Source organism: Ambystoma mexicanum, chromosome 2q, assembly GCF_040938575.1.
Source record: "Ambystoma mexicanum isolate Mex_15411 chromosome 2q, UKY_AmexF1_1, whole genome shotgun sequence".
NCBI lineage: Eukaryota > Metazoa > Chordata > Amphibia > Caudata > Ambystomatidae > Ambystoma > Ambystoma mexicanum.
In genome coordinates, this window is record NC_090924.1 from 320,998,085 (window position 1) to 321,018,364 (window position 20,280).

Below are 20,280 nucleotides of genomic sequence, written 5' to 3' on the forward strand. Positions count from 1 at the left end.
GAGTAATAGTTCTCCAACAATAGGTAATGATGGGTAATGGTGTGTAATGATTCTGTACTGATAACAAACCAGGCCTCTATATTATCAGGTTCTACACATTGTTTTATTTTTTCCTTCGTTCATAAATTTTCATCTGACTATTCTACTTTCTCTAGGTAATTGGTAAGCATAACAAAGCGAATATTAAAGGCATGGAGGCTGGTTGGAAGTGTTAAGGTTACAAGAGATTGTTGGGCAAGGCCAGGGGCCGCAATGCTACTCCACAGCACCTACAGGCTCGTAACAGCAAATTATTCATACACCATTTCTGTTCCTAGCTAGCCAAGGCCCAGCACTCCTTAAATGTAATACTTACAAATTGGGGCAGTAAGTGGATGGGGATGCACTATAGAAAATATTGCAAGGTGATGTTAGTTTTTAAGGATTTTGGGTAATCAGTGTGGCATTGTGGGGGGCTGCAAAGTTTTCATATTGGGCATAATAGAAAATGATATATATGTTCGAGTGCTAACTCTGTGAATTTTGGAAACTTGTATGCTAAGCCAGTCATTGAAATCAGCACTATGTGTTGATAACTGATATTGCCTAATGGCTGATATACTGGCTTTGTGCAAATGGAATTCTACATTCTGTTGTGTAAGGTTATTATTTGTTGGTATTGTTTTGTGCTGTTTTTTTCCAGATACGTGCTGCAGGCAAATTTACAATTATACAGATGTGACATTACAATTTAGAATGTTACTTACTATTATGTTACATTCCCTTTCCTCCAGACTATTGAGATATACTCTTCATCAAAGTATACTTTGCAGCATAGAACCCGCTTTATCGGTATAGACTTTCTTTTGACTTGCAGGACAGTTGCTAGGATGTTTACAGAGATTGATTGTGGTGGTGGTTTTTCCAAAGAGGTGTGTGGGTGCATGTCTGCATGCACGACTGAATCATCTACGAAGCAGCCTTTACTCTCCAATATTTGGTCCTTCTACTCCTTCATTCCCTGGTGCCCTTTGTCAACAAGAAAGTAGTCTGACTCCGACTCACTGTCTTCATTATATTGATTAAATCTGGAAAACTAGAACGGGAAAGGTGTTTCCCGCTCCATAAAGGGTTGAGGCACTGAGGATCCTCCTACAATGTTTTCAGTGTTGTGCAAGCCTGCCTGCTCTGATTTTTCAGAACGTTTGGGCTTGATGTCCTCTTGCATTGTTGCAGCTCCATTTGATGCTCTGAAGAAGATGCTTAATCTGGTAGTCTTGGTATCAGCCATGGTTGATCATGGTACTTTGTACAAGGGGGTGGTCCTGTCCTCAAAATTTGCGCACTGCAGTGAGTTGTTGCAGTGATAATTTAAACAGACCTCCACATTGATGATAATACATCAAAACAAGTATGCATTACTGGAAGAAGGTTCTGATCCAGGTAAGTTCAAAGGGTACATTTGCAAAATTCATGAGGTGTGTTGACAACACACCTATACAATGGTGCGGTATTGTTTTTCCCGACTTGCTTTGATTTTCACACAATATTGTTTAAACTGTTGAAATACATTGTTTTTTTGGCAAATATGAAGTAATATTCCGCAAAACTTTATAATGGAAAAACAATACCGCAACATTGTATAGGTGTGTTGTCAACACACACATGAATTTTGCAAATGTACCCTTTAAACTTTTAGTGCATTTCCACAGGACACTTCAGAATTTGGGTTTTCTATTTGTTTTGAAAATGTTAGATTCAGTGCCCGTCTGTCACCAATGAACATGTACCTTTAATCAATGTGTACTGAACATTTGAATTATATGTTATTTATTTAACACAACATGTACATTTGGTGATATGTTTTACTTTCTATCTCAATACCTACACGTGTGATCTAATTAAAATAAAGGACACCGTAGTTTATCTCCAGTGCCTGGATCAGAAACTTCTTCCAGTAATGCATACCTGTTTTGATGTATTATCATTAATGTGGAAGTCTGTTTAAATTATCACTGCAACAACTCACTGCAGTGCACACATTTTGAGGACAGGACCACCCCCTTGTACAAAGTACTAGCCCAGCCTTTTTGCCCTGCCCGACCTTAGGCTGTCCCTTTTTGTTATAGTGGTTGATCATGGTGTTGAGCCAAATGGATTATTTGAAGGGTCTACGATGGTAGAGTAAGGGCCAGAGTATTCGCAGTTGGGGTTTATGATGACATCTCCTGTCTGACTCTTGGGCTAGAGATGTGAGGTGCCCATAGGGGGTGGGCACCACCACCTACTAGGTGATGCTGGGCCAGAGGGAGGTGCAGATATGATCCCCCATTGCCTTCTCCAGCCCTCAAGTAGGGACTCATCACATTGAGTAGGAACATGCCTCTCATTTTTAAAAAGGGTCCAAATGTGGGTAATGCATTCACATTACAAATGCCCCTGTGGTGCAACAATTTCCAAAACATGCTCTATTAAGATGTTTAGTGCCCCCACCCCTTCAAACTACTCCTGTGAGGTGCTCTGCCTGGTCAATCTAAACCCAGGTAAGGTAATATTGGGGCGGCTGGAGGAGGGTTTGCCTAGCCTTGATTGCAAAGGGACTCATGTCCCAGGAATGCAAGAACCTAGGAAACACATGGTCGTTTTCAAAGATATTGTTTCTCACTGGCCCACAGCTTGTGAGGGCACCCCCCACCAAGAAACTTCTATGAGATGAAGCCACGTTTATAGCTGAGCAATACCACATGAACCATGGAGCTCTGCGTTTTAAGCCTTGCTCCCGGCATGCCCACTGTGAAATCGCAAGCTAGTGGTCAGCCTTGATCAAGGGGCCAGAGGTGGAAAATCCAGAGGTGAAAACCCAGCAAACAAACATGATTATATCAATTTAAAGCCTAATAAAGACCAACATCTGAATGCAGTTAAACATGGATTTGCCATGGTCAAACCACTTTATAACAATTAAGCTTTGACAATAGTGTGTGTTTTTCTTAGGGTGAGAATGAGCATTGGATAGGGCTAGAGGAGGAAAGTGAAGGTTTTAGTGGGGGGGGGGGTGGCTCACCTCCCACCCCACCCCTGGTAGAGGTGATCATAAAGAGGGTGAGGAGTGAGGTGGAGAACAGTGATGGGGTGGTGAGGACCACCAAAAGGGGGGGTAGAGGTTTAGAAGAGGGGAGAGGAGCAAAGTGGTGAGGATTATTTAGATGATTGGAGGATACATCAGTAGGAATGAGGAGGAGAGTATTGAGGAGTTGGTTGGAGAAGTCATCAAGGAAAAGGTTGGGTAAGAGGTGAAGGCGAAATGGAAAAGGTGGTTGGTGTTGAGAAGGAATGGGCACTCTACAAGCCTTAAAGGAGATGGTTAAGGAAAGGTGGAGATGGGAGCATGAGATGATGCATCAAGGAGTTGGGAGTGGGAGGACATAGGCAGTGAGGCTCCCTGTAGGCATGGGACTGTTGTGACTCATCAAAGAGGAAGATGAGGACTGGGTGTTTGGGACTAGCACCATAGCCCTATGAGAGGAAGTGTCATGATGCCTACCCCCAGGCATCCGGACCAAGCCCATCAGCCCCGTGAGCAGGCATCTAGACATTTAGTAAAACCTCAGCAGCCCCGGCTAGGGGCTATCTGGGTTCAGTCCTGGCGCCTTAGACGCCAGGCTCATAGTAGGAATCAGTCCTGGCGCCTTAGGCGCCAGGCTCATAGTAGGAATCAGTCCTGGCGCCTAAGGCGCCAGGCTCATAGTCATTACTTACCTCAGGCAGACCATGCTGCAAATGACTCCAATCCAACATGAAGGCTGAAAGGGACTATTTTTTACTCGGGTGTGGTTCAAGGGACTTCTTACCTGGGACTACTTTTGAGGCTATTTAAACCACACCCGACCAGCAACACAAGCTTCGCGTTATTCTGCATCCAGCAGCGTAACACTCACCATGCCTGCAGCCTGCATCCAGTCTTCTGCCACGCCCGCCTCGAATCCGGAGCTCCTAAAACAAAGAGGAAAGAAAGGGACAAGGTTAGAAAACAAACTTATTTCTATTCCACACCTGATTCTGGATCCATCTTGTCTCCGGACCTGTAAAGAACATCATTTCTGCACGCGCCGCACCTTCAGCTGCAGCGCCGCGCCATACTCGCCAATCTTCACAGCATCCTTCGGGTCGGTGCTGCCTCCATCATTTCTTCGCCGAACTTCGGCACCTAGGAGACAAAAGAAAACCACAAGGTGAGCTGAGGGAACCAACAAATATAATTCTTACCACCATAGACTTACCTGATTTACCACCGGAGGCATCCTTTTGTGACTCTCCATATTTTCACGTGCCACATCTGTAAAGAGAGACAAAACAACATGTTTCCTCGTGCAACATTTACCGCACAGCGCCGGGTAATACAGACTCTTACCTGAGCGCCACCAGCTGCCACAAGAGCATCTTTTCACAAGCCAGCTGCAAGACAAGAAAGGAAGGGGGGAACAAGAGTGAACATCGGACATATTGAACTCTATGAACTTAATACTTACTGGTCCTCACCAGGAACCTCAGAGTCAATACTCTCCGGAAATCTCCGGAGCCTTCAAACCAGTGAAGTAACTGGAATCGGCGCGTGCCTGCAAATCCACGCAGGATGGAGAGCTCATCTTTCAAGAATATAAGGTGAGATTGCTGCAAGGGCATTTCGGAGGTGAGTAGTTGGGGAGGACTGTGGGGTGCCATCACTTGAATCCACAAGTGGCTAAATCCATCTCTCCACTTGCAGGAGAATATTTCTACGGGTTAAGCAGATAAGATTAGGAGGGCAGATCCAGTCAGTCATCGCTGCACTACGCATCATGTGGGTGGAGACCGCAGCTGTCCGGGTCCGACCGACGCCCCTGTGGGAGCCAGGTGAGCGTAACAGGAAGGTGGAGGAGGCACCCTGAACTGAACAGCATAGAAGCTCAACTGGCCTGCCTCCTGGTGGAAGTTTTTGGGCTTATTTCAGTACAAGCCAGCTTCTAATTTCTCCAGCATTGGATCTTTCATGGATTCACATGCTTAGAATATTCCCCGTTGACAGACTGGGAACCCTTGGTACACTTATAAAGCTGTTTCCCATAGGAAAACTTCCAACACTTTTGTGTCCTATCTACGTTGTTTTTGGGGCCGCCCACGCATGCCCCACTAGGACATAGCGGTATAAATGCCCTGCCCCCGCGGCTCTCTTCATATTTCAACCGTCTCCAAAGTAGTGGGAGCACCTCGTGTAGTCTACTATTTTGTCTAGGTTGTGCTGTTGGAGTTTTGTCCTGATGTCAGGAAAAGCGCTGTTCCTCCCGTGCGCTACGTGCGGGTTGAAGGTGTACGAGGGGGACGGACATATGGATTGCATATATTGTCTACACCCTCCTCATTCGGCAGACAAGTGCGACATATGTAAGGGCTTCTCCCAGAAGACTCTTAAAGATCGAAGTCGAAGACTAGTGGCATGGGTAAACGATGGAACGGGGGCATCCCACCTTCGGAGGTAGGCTCCACGCGCAGCGTGGCCTCAGCGTCAAAATCTTCGGGGGCCCAGCGCCGCTCGACATCGTCGGAACCCACGGTGAAGAAATCACAACCGGCGGAGAAGGAATCATGGAGAAGCCATTCTAAGGAGTCTTCGTTGAAGAAAGCCTCGTCATCCTCCTCTTCGACGAAGAAAGACAGAAAAGAAAAGTCGAAATCCTCCTCGGGCGATCATCATAGATCGACCTCGAGTCGAGAAGCGGAGAAGCGTAGGTCGAGTTCAGAAAAGGCGGGAACGCCTCAGGACCTACACGACCACCACCGTCGTCGACGGCAGGGCTGTCGTCGACCAGTTCTCTGCCACTGACACAATTGGTTTCAACTGTTCTTGGGCCGCAGACGGTGACGACGACGAAGGGGCCAGCTTTAGCCTCGTCGACGGAGATCCCGCAAGGGGCCTGGCGACCAGAAGTATTCGACCCGGTTTTTCCGGAGACCCTTCTGCAGCAAGAGGCCTTGTCGGTGTCCTCGGGAGATGAGGATGTGAGAGTAGCTGGCCCTGCAGACCTCAGGTTACGAGGGATTACCAGGCCTCTCTCCGGGAGCATTCCGGGGTCTATCCCTCTTCTCAATCCGCAGTCACTCTTGTCGCTGGAGGTTTTATCCACGTTACAAACGTTGCTGAAGACACTGGACGAGAGGCTACCACAAGCAACCGGCCCCGTCTCGTCGGCCACCTCCGTCAACCCCCACGGCAGTGCCAGCGGGTGGAGACCTCTGAGATCCACGCCACGAGGAAGGAGAACTGATAGATACGGACTTGGACAGGAGAACATTATCGGATGTCTCACTTTCCCCCTCCACGGATCCAACCTGGGAGTCTGAGGTGGAATTAGAAACCCTGAGAAGCCCGGCTCAGCCATCTCCCCCGGGAGACATTGGGTCATTTCACGCCATGATGGCCAAAGCGTGTACAGAATTCGGGTTGCCCCAGGAAGAGGAGAAAAAGGACTGCTTTCTTTTTGACCACATGGGAAAGAGAAGAAGCTCAGTGTTTTTGGTACCCATCCTGGATCATGTGTGGCAGGAGGAGTTACAGACCATGCATCACCCTTTCTCGGAACCGGCAATAAAAGATCGCCTGGAGAAAAAATGTAAGGCCCCAGAAGCTACCCCCAAGTGTCTGTCCTCCCAACCAACCCCTGACTCGGTGGTGTCGTCGTCGGCGGCGGCGGCGAGAAAGGCGAGGGCCCAGCACAAGTGCACGACCCCCATGGAAAGTGAAGCCAGAAGACAGGATGCCTTTGGCAAAAAAGTGCTGTCTGTAGGAGCAACCACAGTGAAAGTGGCCAATTCTCTGCCCATAGTAGCCAGATACGATAGGGAGATGTGGCACCGACTGGCGCCTATGCTGGAGCATCTTCCGGAAGAACATCGTAAGGCGGCGATGTTACTGGTCAGGGAAGGTGAAGAGGCCTCCAATCATGCCATAAACATCACGGTGGACCTCGCGGAATCGGGGTTTAAACGGGTGAATAACGGTGTGGTTCTCCGAAGGCAAGCATGGCTAAAATGCACCAACTTTAGACCAGAGGTGGTGCATTTGCCTTTTGAGGGAGACCTTCTGTTCGGCGAAAAGGTGGACAAGGCCCTGAAGGGCATGAAGGAGGACTCGGACACGGCGCGTTCCTTGAGGGCCCTCCAAAGTGGTCGAAGTTTCAGGTCTTTTCATCCCTTTAGGGGAGCATCGGGAAACTCCAGATTCTCGGCATCGAGAGACAGATCCTTCAGTAGGCCAGCATACCCCTCCCAGGGATACAGACGGGCTTCTCAAGTGGCAAAACGACGCCGAGACTACCAGGCCCCCAGGAAGAGAACAGGTTATTCGTCTTTGACGAGGGATAAACAGACCAAGGGCCAGCAATGACGGGCATCGGAACGTCATGGGAGGCTGGGTATCGTGCTACATTGACGAATGGGAGCAAATAACAACGTATCAATGGGTGTTGGACACTGTAAGATACAGACATTCCCTGCAATTCAAAAGCAACCCTCCGCACATTCCACCGGCCTTTGTAGCTCAACCCCATCTGAGCGTGTTGCAGCAGGAAGTAGCACTTATGCTACAAAAAGGTGCTATAGAATTGGTTCCGTCGTCGCAGAGGGGTCAAGGGGTTTATTCCTGATACTTTGTGGTGAAAAAACCAAACGGAAAGTGGTGTCCCATTCTAGACCTACGCGATTTAAACAAGACGTTGAAAAGCCTAAAATTCAAGATGCTCACGCTCCAGGAAGTGATCCGGTCAGTTCAGGAAGGGGACTTTCTGGCGTCTCTGGACCTGCAGGACACGTACTTCCACATACTAATGTGTCGGCGACACAGAAAGTTCCTAAGGTTTGTGGTAGGACGGACTCACTACCAGTTCATTATACTTCCTTTGGGCTGAAATCCTCTCCCAGAACGTTCACGAAATGTTTGGCCCCGGTCACGGCCTGGCTGAGAAGGCAAGGCCATCATGTGTACCCGTATCTCAACGACTGGTTGGTGAGGGGGTCCTCCCCTATGTCGACTCACACAAGTTTGCAGGCCACCATGCACCTGTTACAACGGCTGGGGTTTGAGGTAAACTTCGAGAAATCCTCGTTAACGCCGTTGAGAAGCTTGGTGTTCCTGGGTGCACAATTCGAGACCCAGTCAGGGTTAGTTAAGCCATCCCTTGACAGAATCACCAAACTCAATCGATTGGCAGGTCAGCTGAAAATCAATACCAGACTATCGGTGAGAAAATATGTGTTGATTCTGGGCGCTATGGCGTCCTGCATTCCTCTAGTGGGCAACTGCCGCCTGTTCATGAGGCCGGTTCAAGAGTTTCTGGCGGACCGGTGGACGCAGGCCCAAGAGCTCTGGTCGGACAAACTGACCAACGACGACGAACTCCTCTTAGCTCTTCAGTGGTGGCAGAGCTTTCAGAATCTATCCAGAGGGGTACCCCTACAGGAGCCGGAGCTTCGGCTAACCATAGTGACGGACGCATCCCTGACAGGCTGGGCAGCACACATGGGCACTCTACAAGCGCAAGGTCGTTGGTCTCGGAGGGAGTCTCTCCTGCACATCAACGTTCTGGAACTGAGAGCAGTGCGCTGGGCCTTGAAGTCTTTTCTGCCGCACATCAGAGGGTCCATAGTGAGAATATTGACAGACAACACGACGGCAATGTTTTACTTGAGAAAGCAAGGGGGCACGCGATCCAGAACCCTTTCCACCGAGGCTCAGAAGGTGTGGCATTGGGCTCTGAAACACGATATATCCATCGTAGCTCATCATCTTCCGGGAGTAAGGAACGAGCAAGCAGACTCACTCAGCAGAAAAATTGAACAAATACACAAATGGGAGATAGACAGCATTCAGTTGTCGAAGGTCTTTGAGAAATGGGGACGGCCTCTGCTGGATCTCTTTGCTACGAAGAGGAACAAGAAGTGCGAAATGTATGCAAGCAGGTGGCCACAGGAAGGTTCTCTGGGGGAAGCGTTCTCCTTCCCGTGGACGGACAAGTTCCTCTCCGCCTTCCCTCCGTTCCCTCTTATAAGGAGAACTCTGCAGTGGATGCGCAGGTACAGGTGCCGGGTCATCCGAGTGGCACCGTGTTGGCCGAGGCAGCCGTGGTTTTCCGACCTGCTTCACCTGTCAGTGGATAAACCAATAACGTTCCCGAAGGTTCCCAATCTCCTGTCCCGGGACGAAGGAACAGTGTGGCATCACAATCCAGACAGTCTCAATCTCACAGATTGGCTCCTGACTTTTCGGACTTTGGTGCCTTTAGCATTTCATCGGATTGTCGGAGAATCCTGCAAGCAGCACGGCCCCTTCCACCAACAAGTCATACGCATGTAAGTGGAGAAGGTTCTGTACGTGGTGTCAAGGACAGACGGGAGTGCAACCTCTAAGGGTAACTCCGGAGCAGCTTCTACCGTATCTGCTACACCTGGCGAAGAGCGGATTATCTTTGGCGGCCATCTCTAGGTTCACGAGGAGGAGGCAGTCGTCTCCCTTATTTAGTGACAGGCTGGTGAAACTCTTCATGAGGGGTCTGTTCCAAACGTTCCCGCCGGTTAAATGTTTTCCACCAACGTGGAGTCTTAATGTGGTGTTAGCAGGGTTAATGAAAGCACCCTTTGAACCAATGGCCACATCGTCGATGAAGTTCTTGTCATGGAAATTGGCTTTTCCAATAGCTATAACATCAGCTAGGCGGATCTCGGAATTGCAAGCATTGGTCGTAGACCCGCCGTACCTAAGGTTCTTTAAGGACAAAGTGGTTCTGTCAACTAATCCTCGTTTCATTCCAAAAGTTCCTACGACTTATCATAAACACTCATCCATTGTCCTGACTACCTTTTTCGCGACCCCCTCATCGGCTGCGGAAAAAGTCCTCCATACCTTGGACGTGAAGAGAGCTCTAAAATGTTACCTTCATCGGACTCAGCAACTAAGATCTACACAACAACTCTTCATTGCATATGGTCCGTCGGCGAGAGAAAAAGCAATTTCAAAGCAGGGACTGGCCCGATGGGTCTCGTCGACGATTGCCTTCTGTCATTCCAAAGCGGGAAAACAGCTACAAGGGCGTCCGAGAGCTCTTTCCTCAAGGGCAACTTCGTTGTTCACGGCGTTGTGGGCAGGAATCCCGCTGACAGACATTTGCCAGGCGGCGACATGGTCAGTGCCTCACACGTTTACCTGCCATTACTGCCTCGAAAGGCAACATGCGGACGAGATACAAATGGGAAGAGCAGTCTTACGCCATCTGTTTCAATAAGGTAAGTCCTTTTCAAGAAGGGTCTGTACTTATTTTGGCATATGTATATATGGATGTATGTATGTGTATATATATATATATATATATATATATATATGTATTGATATGTGCATGTAGTGGTGCATATTTATAAATTGGCAGTTTTATGTAAGCGTGGTTCTTAGGAGGGTGCCGGATTGCATTCACACCTCCTCTTTTTCAGGATCACTGCTCTGCATTCTATTCTAAGCATGTGAATCCATGAAAGATCCAATGCTGGAGAAGGGAATAGTTTCTTACCTCTAACTCCATTTCTCCAGCATTGGTATCTTTCATGGATTCACATGCGCCCGCCGGCCTCCCCGGAATGCAATCGACTTGTATAACTAGGTTTTCACCCCATTCTGCTTTGGAGGGGTCGAAATCTGAAGGGAGCCGCGGGGGCGGGGCATTTATACCGCTATGTCCTAGTGGGGCATGCGTGGGCGGCCCTAAAAACGATGTAGATAGGACACAAAAGTGTCGGAAGTTTTCCTATGGGAAACGGCTTTATAAGTGTACCGAGGGTTCCCAGTCTGTCGACGGGGAATATTCTAAGCATGTGAATCCATGAAAGATACCAATGCTGGAGAAATGGAGTTACAGGTAAGAAACTATTCCCTTTCTGCCTCTACCCAGGACTAACCTGTAAGCATTAATGAAGATGCAAGACCCAGCTTTAGGGGTCGCCCCAGGAGTCGAGGATGAGCAGCGGAGGACAGGGATCTACAGAAAAAAGAACCAAGAAAAGTGTGGGGGCACTCAACCCCAAGACTGTGAGTTACTGAGAAATGAGATGTGACAAATGGCCTGAATGATGCACAGGGTCTCACTCCTATTTAAGGCTTTTTATTAGAGCAAACGGTAGAGCTATAGTGTGGTTCTTTACAATTTTGGTAGGATTGTGGCACAGACGGGCAATGGTTGCAATACACAAAGCCATACGAGCTGGAAAAGGTGTTTGGGAAAGTGGGACTAGGACTGTCACTCTTTCTCAACCCCCCTGGGATTCCTTCCCTAGCCCAGGAGTTCTTAGCTCCAGTTAGTTCCTATAGCATGGTAGCCATTCCTGTCTCTTCGCTAACTTACTCTAAGCGGGGAGTCCCTGAGATGCTAGCTATCTATCTCCCTCAGGTATGTCGTACCTAACTCTATACTACCAAGATGCTCTAGAGGGTGGTGTATATGTGGCTCCTGACCTAATCACCACTCTTCTCTTCACTACTCTACTCCTCCTCTCCTTTGTCCTACCAACTCTGCCCACCTTCTCTTCTCCACACAACTTGGATATCAGTATGTTTTCTCACTAACACTCTCTCCTCACTACTGCAACTCTTCCTGCTCTACTAAAACTATTTCCTGTTTTACTACTATCGCCCTGAATACCACCTATCTCTCTACTACTGCCCTCTATGCTACTACTGTCTCTATTACTTCTATGCCCCCCTCTACCACTTCCTCGCCACTCCAATTGCTCTTCCCTCTACTACGCCTATTCCAGAAACTCAGGGATATGGTGCCATGCTCATCCCTTCACTGCACCCACTCTCATCCTTCCCCATTTCTCTAATACAACATACTCTTTTCACTCCACTCCTACACCCCTCTCTGCTAGCCTCACTCTCAACTAACACTAATTTCCTCTCACACCAACCACTAAAGTCACTACTCGGCTACTGTCTCCCACCCTATCTTTCATTTTTCTCATTCTCACTTCCTAAACTTCCCCTTCCCCACTTCCTGCACTACAAATCACTACACACCACTGAGACACCCCCCTCTCTCTCGTTCTCTCTCTAATTCCTTGCCTTTTCAATGCTCTTCCTTTGCCCAGTTTCTTGGTCCGCCTCTGGCTCCACATGCAACCTAGCCTGTACAACCTACACTGTGCCTCTGCTGCTGTCTGCTTTTATAGTTCAGGGCTGTGCATGCAGAGACTGCGTCACCTCCCAATTGATAGCAGCTATCGGCTGATCTCCTGCACCAATCTGTGCCTGGCTCAGCCCTGAGGTCACCCTCTCAGTTCTTACACTCCAGATCGTGTCTCTTTCAGCTCTGGTTCTTGCTCCTCCACCATATCTTATTTCTCTTCCTGTATTCCAGTTCTCACTCCTGCTTCTCCAACCCCCCCCCCCTCTTTCTCCTCCTCAAATCTGTCTCCAGATCTTATCTTTATTTATTGGTCATTTATAACGCGCCTATACACAAGTGTTTCAAGGTACAACAAGACAGAGGGGAGGGGAACAGGGAGGGAAGAACAAAGGAAACCATCATACTAGGCCTTGTGACATTCAGTTTGTGCAAGTGTAGTAACGAGAAGTGCAGGGGAAGGGGGGGGAGTGTGTGTCACAGCAGAAGGGCCTGTGCGTGCCGGTGAGGGCCTGGGGGGGGGGGGGCACGTTGGTATGTCGGGGGGGGGAAAGCAGGAAGGTGCAGGTCAGGGTTGGTTCACGAAGTGCGAGGTAGGGACGGGAAGCAGAACTAACAACCATGCAGGCCCAACAACTGTGCAGGCCCAGCCAGGTAAGTGTGTGAAAAAAGGTCTGGATGGGCAAGTAAGTGCAGGAGGGGGTCCAGGTGCAGGAGTAGACTGGGACTAGGGGACCCTGGTGCCCTGTAAGACACTGAAAGTCTAAATGAATCAGGCAGCTAGGGCGGGGGGGAGGGAAGGGAGAAGAGAAAAGGAGAGTTGTGAGACGTTTCCAGACCTTAAGGAGATCTGGCTCCAGTCTGAGAGGGGCAGGGAGGCCATTCCAGAGGGAGGCCGCTGTGGAGGAAAGCACCTGTCATCACCCACCCCATCCCCCCAACTCCCTGCTTGGAGAAACGTCTGATTTGCAGAGAGTTGGAGCTAGATGACCGGAGGGTTCTAGAAGGGAGGTGTTTAGGGAGTGGGAGATGGATGTAGCGGGGTCCCTGGTCCCAGAAAACCTTGTGGATTATGCAGAGGGTCTTGAACTTGATCCTCGCAACAACTGGGAGCCAGTGGAGAGATTGTAGGGCTGGATAGATGCAGCCCCTGAGCTTGAGGCCAAGGATAAGTCTTGCAGTCCTGTTCTGGATTAGTTGAAGGTGCAAAGGGAGGAATTAGGCAGATTGAAGAGGCTGTTGCAATAGTCAAACCTAGGGAGAACCAGAGGTCCAGAGACGTTGATTTTATGAGGGAAGGTGAGAAAAGGGAGAATGCTTTTGAGGAGGTGCAGCTACAATTGGGCCTTCTTGGCAAGGTCTGTGAAATGAGGAGAGAAGGAGAGAGAGAGGGGAGTCGAAGATGACAATATTTGTATGCCTTACAGTAAGGTGTAGTGAAGGGTTGCCATGGAGGGCGGCCAGAGTGAGGGACGGACAAAGGGAGCAGGGCTCCCAATGAGGAGGATCCCAGTCATACTGGCATTAAGGCATAGATTGTTGAAAGTGCACCAAGCCTGAATAGCAGACAGGCATTCGGGAATGAAAGGGGGAGAGGATGAAGCAGAGAAGGGAAGCTTGAAGGAGAGCTGTGTGTCATCCGAGTAACACTGGAAGTTAGGAGAGAAGGTGGAGATCAAATGGGCTTGGGCGGGGCAAGGTAGATATTGAAAAGCCAAAGAGAAAGGATAGAGCCCTGAGGAACACCGCAGTTGGAGAGTGATGTGGTGGAGAGAAGAGGGCCCAGTTGAACCTGGGAAGGTTGGTCAGAGGGGAAGGTCAGCCGATTAATCAGGGTGGCATGGTTGACCATATCAAAGGGAGGAGAGATCAAGAAGGATGAGAGCGGAAGGAGAGCTGGAATCGAGATTCAAGAATCTTCACAGATGTTCAGGAGAGCAGTTTCCGTGCCTCTGGCAGCTCTGAAGCCAGGCTGGTGGTCATGGAGGCAATCAATAGATTCAGTGTGGTGGATAAACTGGCAGATGGACTGCTTTTCCAGGAGTTTGCCGAGGAAGGGGGTAATGAATATAGGGCGGTAGTTTGCCGGACAAGAAGGATCTGCAGAAGGCTTGTTGAGGAGGGGGTTCACAAGGGAGTGCTTGAGGAGAGAGGCGAAGGGAACCAGTGGCAAATGAGTGATTGCAGAAATCGGTCAGGACTGGAGCAAGGGAGACAGTGTTGTCCTTGATGGTTCTGGAGGAGCAAGGGAGCACCTGTTTAGATGAGACTTTCATTGAGCTGACTTGTCTACAAAATGGAGGTGCAATGGGAGAGAAGGAGGAGAGTCTGTTGGGGGATGGGGGTAGGAGCCAAGGGAGGCCAGAAAGCAGGTGAGGGAGAGGCATGTGAGGTAGAGGAGAGTGAGGACAGTTTGTCCTGAGTTTTAGAAATGAAGTGAGCGGCCAGAGAAGTGCAGTGGTCCAGGGGAGAGCAAGGGAGAGGTGTATACTGCAGTAGGGTTAGCGAGTTCCTTGCAGATTTTTAAAGGTTCAGCTGAGTTGTCGGAGGCCGCAGAGATGTGGGCTTGAATATAGGCCCTCTTCTTTTCTCAGATGTAGAGTCTGTCTTGCCTTTGGAGCAGGCCAATTTGTCAGAGGAATGTGCTTGAAGCCTGCCACTTCTGCTCAGCAGCTCTGCATTTGCGTTTCAGACCGGCCAGGTCAGAGTCATACCAAGAGTTGCACTTGGAGGCAGGCTTCATTCATGCAGATCCTTGTGACGGGGCAAGGATGTGCAAGGTATTGGAGATGGAGAGTTGAAGGTTACAGCTAGTTGGGAACTGGCTATCTTTTATGTGAGTTGTAATGTGATTGGAGGAATAAGGGCTCTGATTTGCTGGCCCTTTCGTTGCTGGTTTTCCCTTAGCCTAAATGGCTCTGGCCCCGTGTTCCCACATTCTCCCATTAGGAGTAAACCACCCCCTGCCTTATTTCCAGGTGTTGTTTTCTACCGGTTTAGTTTGTGTGCCCACCATATTAAGATCAAACAGAAGTGGCATAGAAAGCTGGTTGGGAACTTGCTCTGACTACAATCGTAGGGAATTGAGAGCTGTAGTTCAAAGTCATGCTCTTTTAGGAGGATTTTCTGAAGTACTTTGGTGAGGGGTTCAGGAAGACCAACTAGGTGCATGGGGTTTCACCAAGGTAATACAAACTCTAAAAAATATTCCTCTGCCTCGTTCTTGGTGTTCTCATCTTCAATCTAAGTGGTTTAGCTGAAAAATGGCTTGGCGACCCCACCGGCTATATACACATATAGGGCTGGGGAATACCCCAGTCTTTAGTGCAGCATTCAAAGTTTTGGTTGCTATCCAACCTTCATTCCATCACACACAGACATGTGGATGAAGGGGTTTGGCTAAACCATACCCTGCCTACATTGAATTCTGTAGACCTCGTAGGCTTCCTATGTGAGCTCTGTTGACAGCCAGAGAAGGTGAATGACCATATATGGCCTCTCCTTCCAGCGAAATTGAGGAAGACTACCAACAAATCCAGTTGGTCACTGTGAGGGGCTTAAAACAACCAAGTGGCCGTTTTGGCTACTGTAAAATGACAAAAGGCTACCTTGCGCTAGAAAACGGACACCCCAGTGGCACCTGTCTGCACAGAACACACTGTGTGAGGGTATTTATCAAGGGGCAAGGGGTAAAAAGGTACCACAGACCTGGTAGCCTTAAGAACTACCATAGCAGCATAAATAAAAAAGGTTACAGAGTTAAGTGATAATTTTCAAAGAGCCTCACTTACACAGTTTAAGTCTGACACTAGAGAAACCAGCGAAAATGCTGGAGGGGGGTCACAAAGAGGGGCAAAATGCATCAAAAAGAGGAAATCCTTCCTGCTTTCCAATAGGCCCTTAGAGCAAATGCATGACCCCCTTCACTGCAACAGGTGTTACTTCAGGGACCAGTGCGCAAACTAAGTCTGGCTTTGTCACTCAGGTGCGCACTGATCTGGGACTCCCACTCAAGGCATGGATTGGTAGACCTAGGGCGGGCTAAGCCGCATGCGCTTGTCTCTCCTCCGCTACCTGGCTGTGTGTATGTGAGCTTTCCAACCCAGTTATGGATTTTCTGCCAGCTATTCTTAAACATCTATGCCTGGGGTCTTTTCTGTCAGTGTTCGGAGGACTGGGAAAGCTCTAGGGGACCCCCTCGTTTACTTTTTGGGGTTGCATCATAGACCAAACTGCACCTTATTCTCCCCCCACCCCATCAGAGTTCTGAAATCTGCCCCGGCTGGTGCCGCCTCAATGACTTTGCCACACGTGGTAACCAAATAGTCCTCTACGCGACGCATCGGCCTCTTTTACATGAGCAATCGAAGGCACAAACATTGATAACTGGATCCTCCTTCTAATTGGTGCCTCTAATCCCCATGTTCAGAAACTGAAAGTAGCGCAGTACTTAGCTGCTCGTGCTGCCTAGCAGGGAACATATCTTTCCTTCATTCATGTGTGCTGATTAAGGCAAAGGGTCTCATTACGAGTTTGGTGGTGTGGAAAGAAATGGTGGTAATTTGGGGATAGTAGATTTGCTGTCGCTTTACCACCATCTGCTGAGTTGCAATTTCAGTAAAGTGAAGTGGAGGAAACGCCTCCACCAAATAGCTGCGCCAAGTGCCACTCGCAACAATTCCTTCTAATCGACCGTGGAGTCCTGGGGTCTCTAAATATGGCGAATTCACTTCTCTTCTTTGGCAGTAAATCTGCTAGACGGAGTGGTGGTACTGCTAAACAAATTTGATGCTATTTGAGTATTAACGAGGCCCAAGGTATTTGTTAAGCACTGGATTAAAGGGTATACCATACATCACGATCCATGTGCAAAACCTTTCTCTGTGTACATGCTATGAACGGGCTTGAGTAACAGTCCTTTTCAACCACGAAGCCATACTGTGTATTGATGACACCACCGTTCAATTGCAACTGGTTCTAGCGCCCTGATGAAGTTGACTAGCTAGACAAAGGCCAGCGTTTCTCATTACAAAGCCTACCCAAGAACAGAAGCCGCTCACTGCGGGGGGGTACTGCCGCCACACCAAAAGAAAAAGTGGGCCAGACCCGGAAAGTTCAAGCAAATGTCATGTCATGTTACTGCAGACTTTGATAACACCTCGGGACAGTATTATCTTTGCGGGACCACGTCTATTATCCGGAATGCATCGAGAAACTTCACCATCCGGCGTGGCTCTTCCTTTGAGGGAAATCTAGAACAAGTGTTCGGGAATGCTTATTTTTAAAAATGTCATTCCCTTGGAGGCATTTATGAACTTAAACGTTAACCCCTTCCCACCCCATGCCATTTTCTTCGTTTGTTATTAGGGGAACTCTCAGTTGCTGCTCTAGGGTGCAGGGCAGTCCCCTGGCTTCCAAGGCGTCAGACTTGTCCAAGTTATTTTTAAACAAGTACACTTCCATAAATTCACATTAACTCTTGTCCCCTCGCCCTCGACTGATCTTGAACTCTAAAGCAAATCTAATTTTTAGTTTTGTCTACTACATGGTGCTAAAGCGCCACCTATAAGTTGAAACTATTACATTACAGTACAGTTATGGAGAAATGGCATATGAGGAGGGACACAAAGCTTGTAGGTGTTGTTTGATTATTTAGAGTTCAATATGGGTTTGCCACATCACTCCACGCTTTTACCTCTTGAAAGGATTTGAGAGGAAACTGTCGCTAGAGGGGATGGCTTAAGATATCCCCATACCTCAATTCCTAAATACTGTACAGTTTATCACCCCCGTCCTGTGCCGATCCACTTAAGTTACAAATACATACTTATCTTGATGCTTTTAGCTGTGTTTCAAAGATGATTTTATAAGTTCAATTGCCCTTATGTCAACACGGTTTCGACCTCAATCAGTAATTTTCAAGGCACACTTTCGTGTTAAACCATTTCACATTAAATGCATCATTATTGATGGATTATCATACACATATCATTTTCACATCATCTTTGAAACACATCTAATTCACATGCTAATTCATATGGCCATGTCAGCCCACTTCCTTCATCGCCTGGCCAAAACACATCCTCCTAGGTCCTAGGATCTCTTTGAGCTAGCTTTATCAAGCATTACAATCAAACCTTCCTCTGAAAAACCACTGGCAGGCACTTCGAGGACTGTCTTCTGAAAGGTAATGACTTAATTGGAGTTGCAAACGTGCTGCAGCTGTAATACAAATATCTTAACCAGGTCTGACTTAAGCCACACAGTTTATAAGCACTTTGCGTGTCTGTCGCTTGTCATGTTAAAAACAAGCATTGACAAAGCCAACAGTTTTGATTTGTGTATAAGTATTGGGCATTTGCTAGGCACTGCTATTATAGGCGTAGGTACTCGCACAATTTAGCAGCTGCTACCATCAATGGCCAGTTAATACCACTACCATAGTGTCTAGCAACTGCCTTTCCCATGCCCAAATGCAAAAGCCAAAACTGTTGGCATTGCCAATGCTGTTCCTTACCTGAACCACTCTCAACTCTCGCTCAGCTGTCAAACGCTCCTCTGACATCTGGCGTCTCCTGGAAGAACTCTACCTTGATGTTGTTGGTCTCACCGAGACATGGTTCACGGCCAGCTGTGTCACGAGCTTTGACACTCTCTTCCCTGATGGCTACAAGATCCTCTCTGTGCTCAGATCCAACTGTTTTGGTGGAGGTGTAGCCTTGATCTTCCAGGGGTGGATTCCTGCCTCTATCATTCCTACGCAGACCTACTCCTCTTTTAAATGCCTTTTCTGCAGGCTTTCTCTCGCTCCTGGCCATTCTCTCACTGTGGCTACTATCTATCGGCCACCTGGTCAAGCCACCTCCTTCCTCTCCGAGGGAGCAGACCTCTCCTCCTACCTCCTGGCCTTGATTACTCAACTCCTCCTCCTTGGAGACTTCAACATCCACCTGGATGCTTCCTGACCCTCTGGACTCTTTTGCGACCTCTGCGACTCTCTCTTTCTATTCTTCCCTTAGGCCCGACTAACTCTGCAGGGCAGACTCTGGATGTTCTGATCTCCTCAGACCTCCCCCTCTCTAACCCTCTCACCACTCCTCTCTCCTGGAGTGAACACTCCTCTCCTTTCTCTCGCTCTCTCTCTCGCTCTCTCTCTCTCTCTCCCCCCCAGTCCAAGCCACCACACTCTGCCACCCACCTTCTCTGTCATCTGACCCATGAAGGGTGTGTCAGTTGAGGCTTTCTCCACCCCCCCCCCTCTGGCTGACTCACATCCTGACACAGCCCTTTCCATGCTCCACTCCTCTATCTGATACTCTTGACGTACTTGCCCATGTCATGAGGATCCGCTTGAAGCCCAAAGCCAAGTGCAGCTCCTGGTACAACTCAGACCTCGACACCCTTAAACGCAAGTGTAGGCTGGCTGAGAGGAAATGGCTGTCATTGTGTGCATCCACTGGCAAACTGGCCTGCCGCCTACAGACTCTCTGTCCTCACTAAGAAGAGAGCTCACATCCAAGCCAGCATCTCTGCTGCATTTAACTACTTGGCTGACTCTTCAAAATCTGCAAGGAGCAGGACAATCCTGCTGCAGTCTCTACCTCTCCTGTCCCTTCCCAGGCGCTCCGCAAGGCCATGGCCTTTCATTTCATCTCTAAAACCCAGGACATCCTGTCCACTCTCTTGTCCTCTACTCCTTCTCCCTCTCCTCTCTCCTCTACCTCTGGCCTCCCTGCAGCCACCTCTCCTCCTCCCTTCTCTGCCTTTACTCTGTTCCCTCTGACAAGGTTTCTAGACAAGTCTGATCTATGAAAGTCCTGTCAAAACAGGTTCTTCTCTGTTCTTCCAAAACCATCAAGGACCGCATGGACACCCTGGCTCCAGCATTGGCCAGCTTCTGCAATCACTCTTTCACCACTGGAACCTTACCTACCCCACCTGAAGCACTCTCTTGTGCACCCTCTTCTCAAGAAAACCTCAGCCGACCCCTCGTGTCTGGATAACTATCGCCCAATCTCCATCACTTGTTTCCTGGGCAAACTCTTGGAAAAGATGGCCATCTCCCAGTTTAATCTTCAAACTGAATCTGTTGGTTCTTTCCATG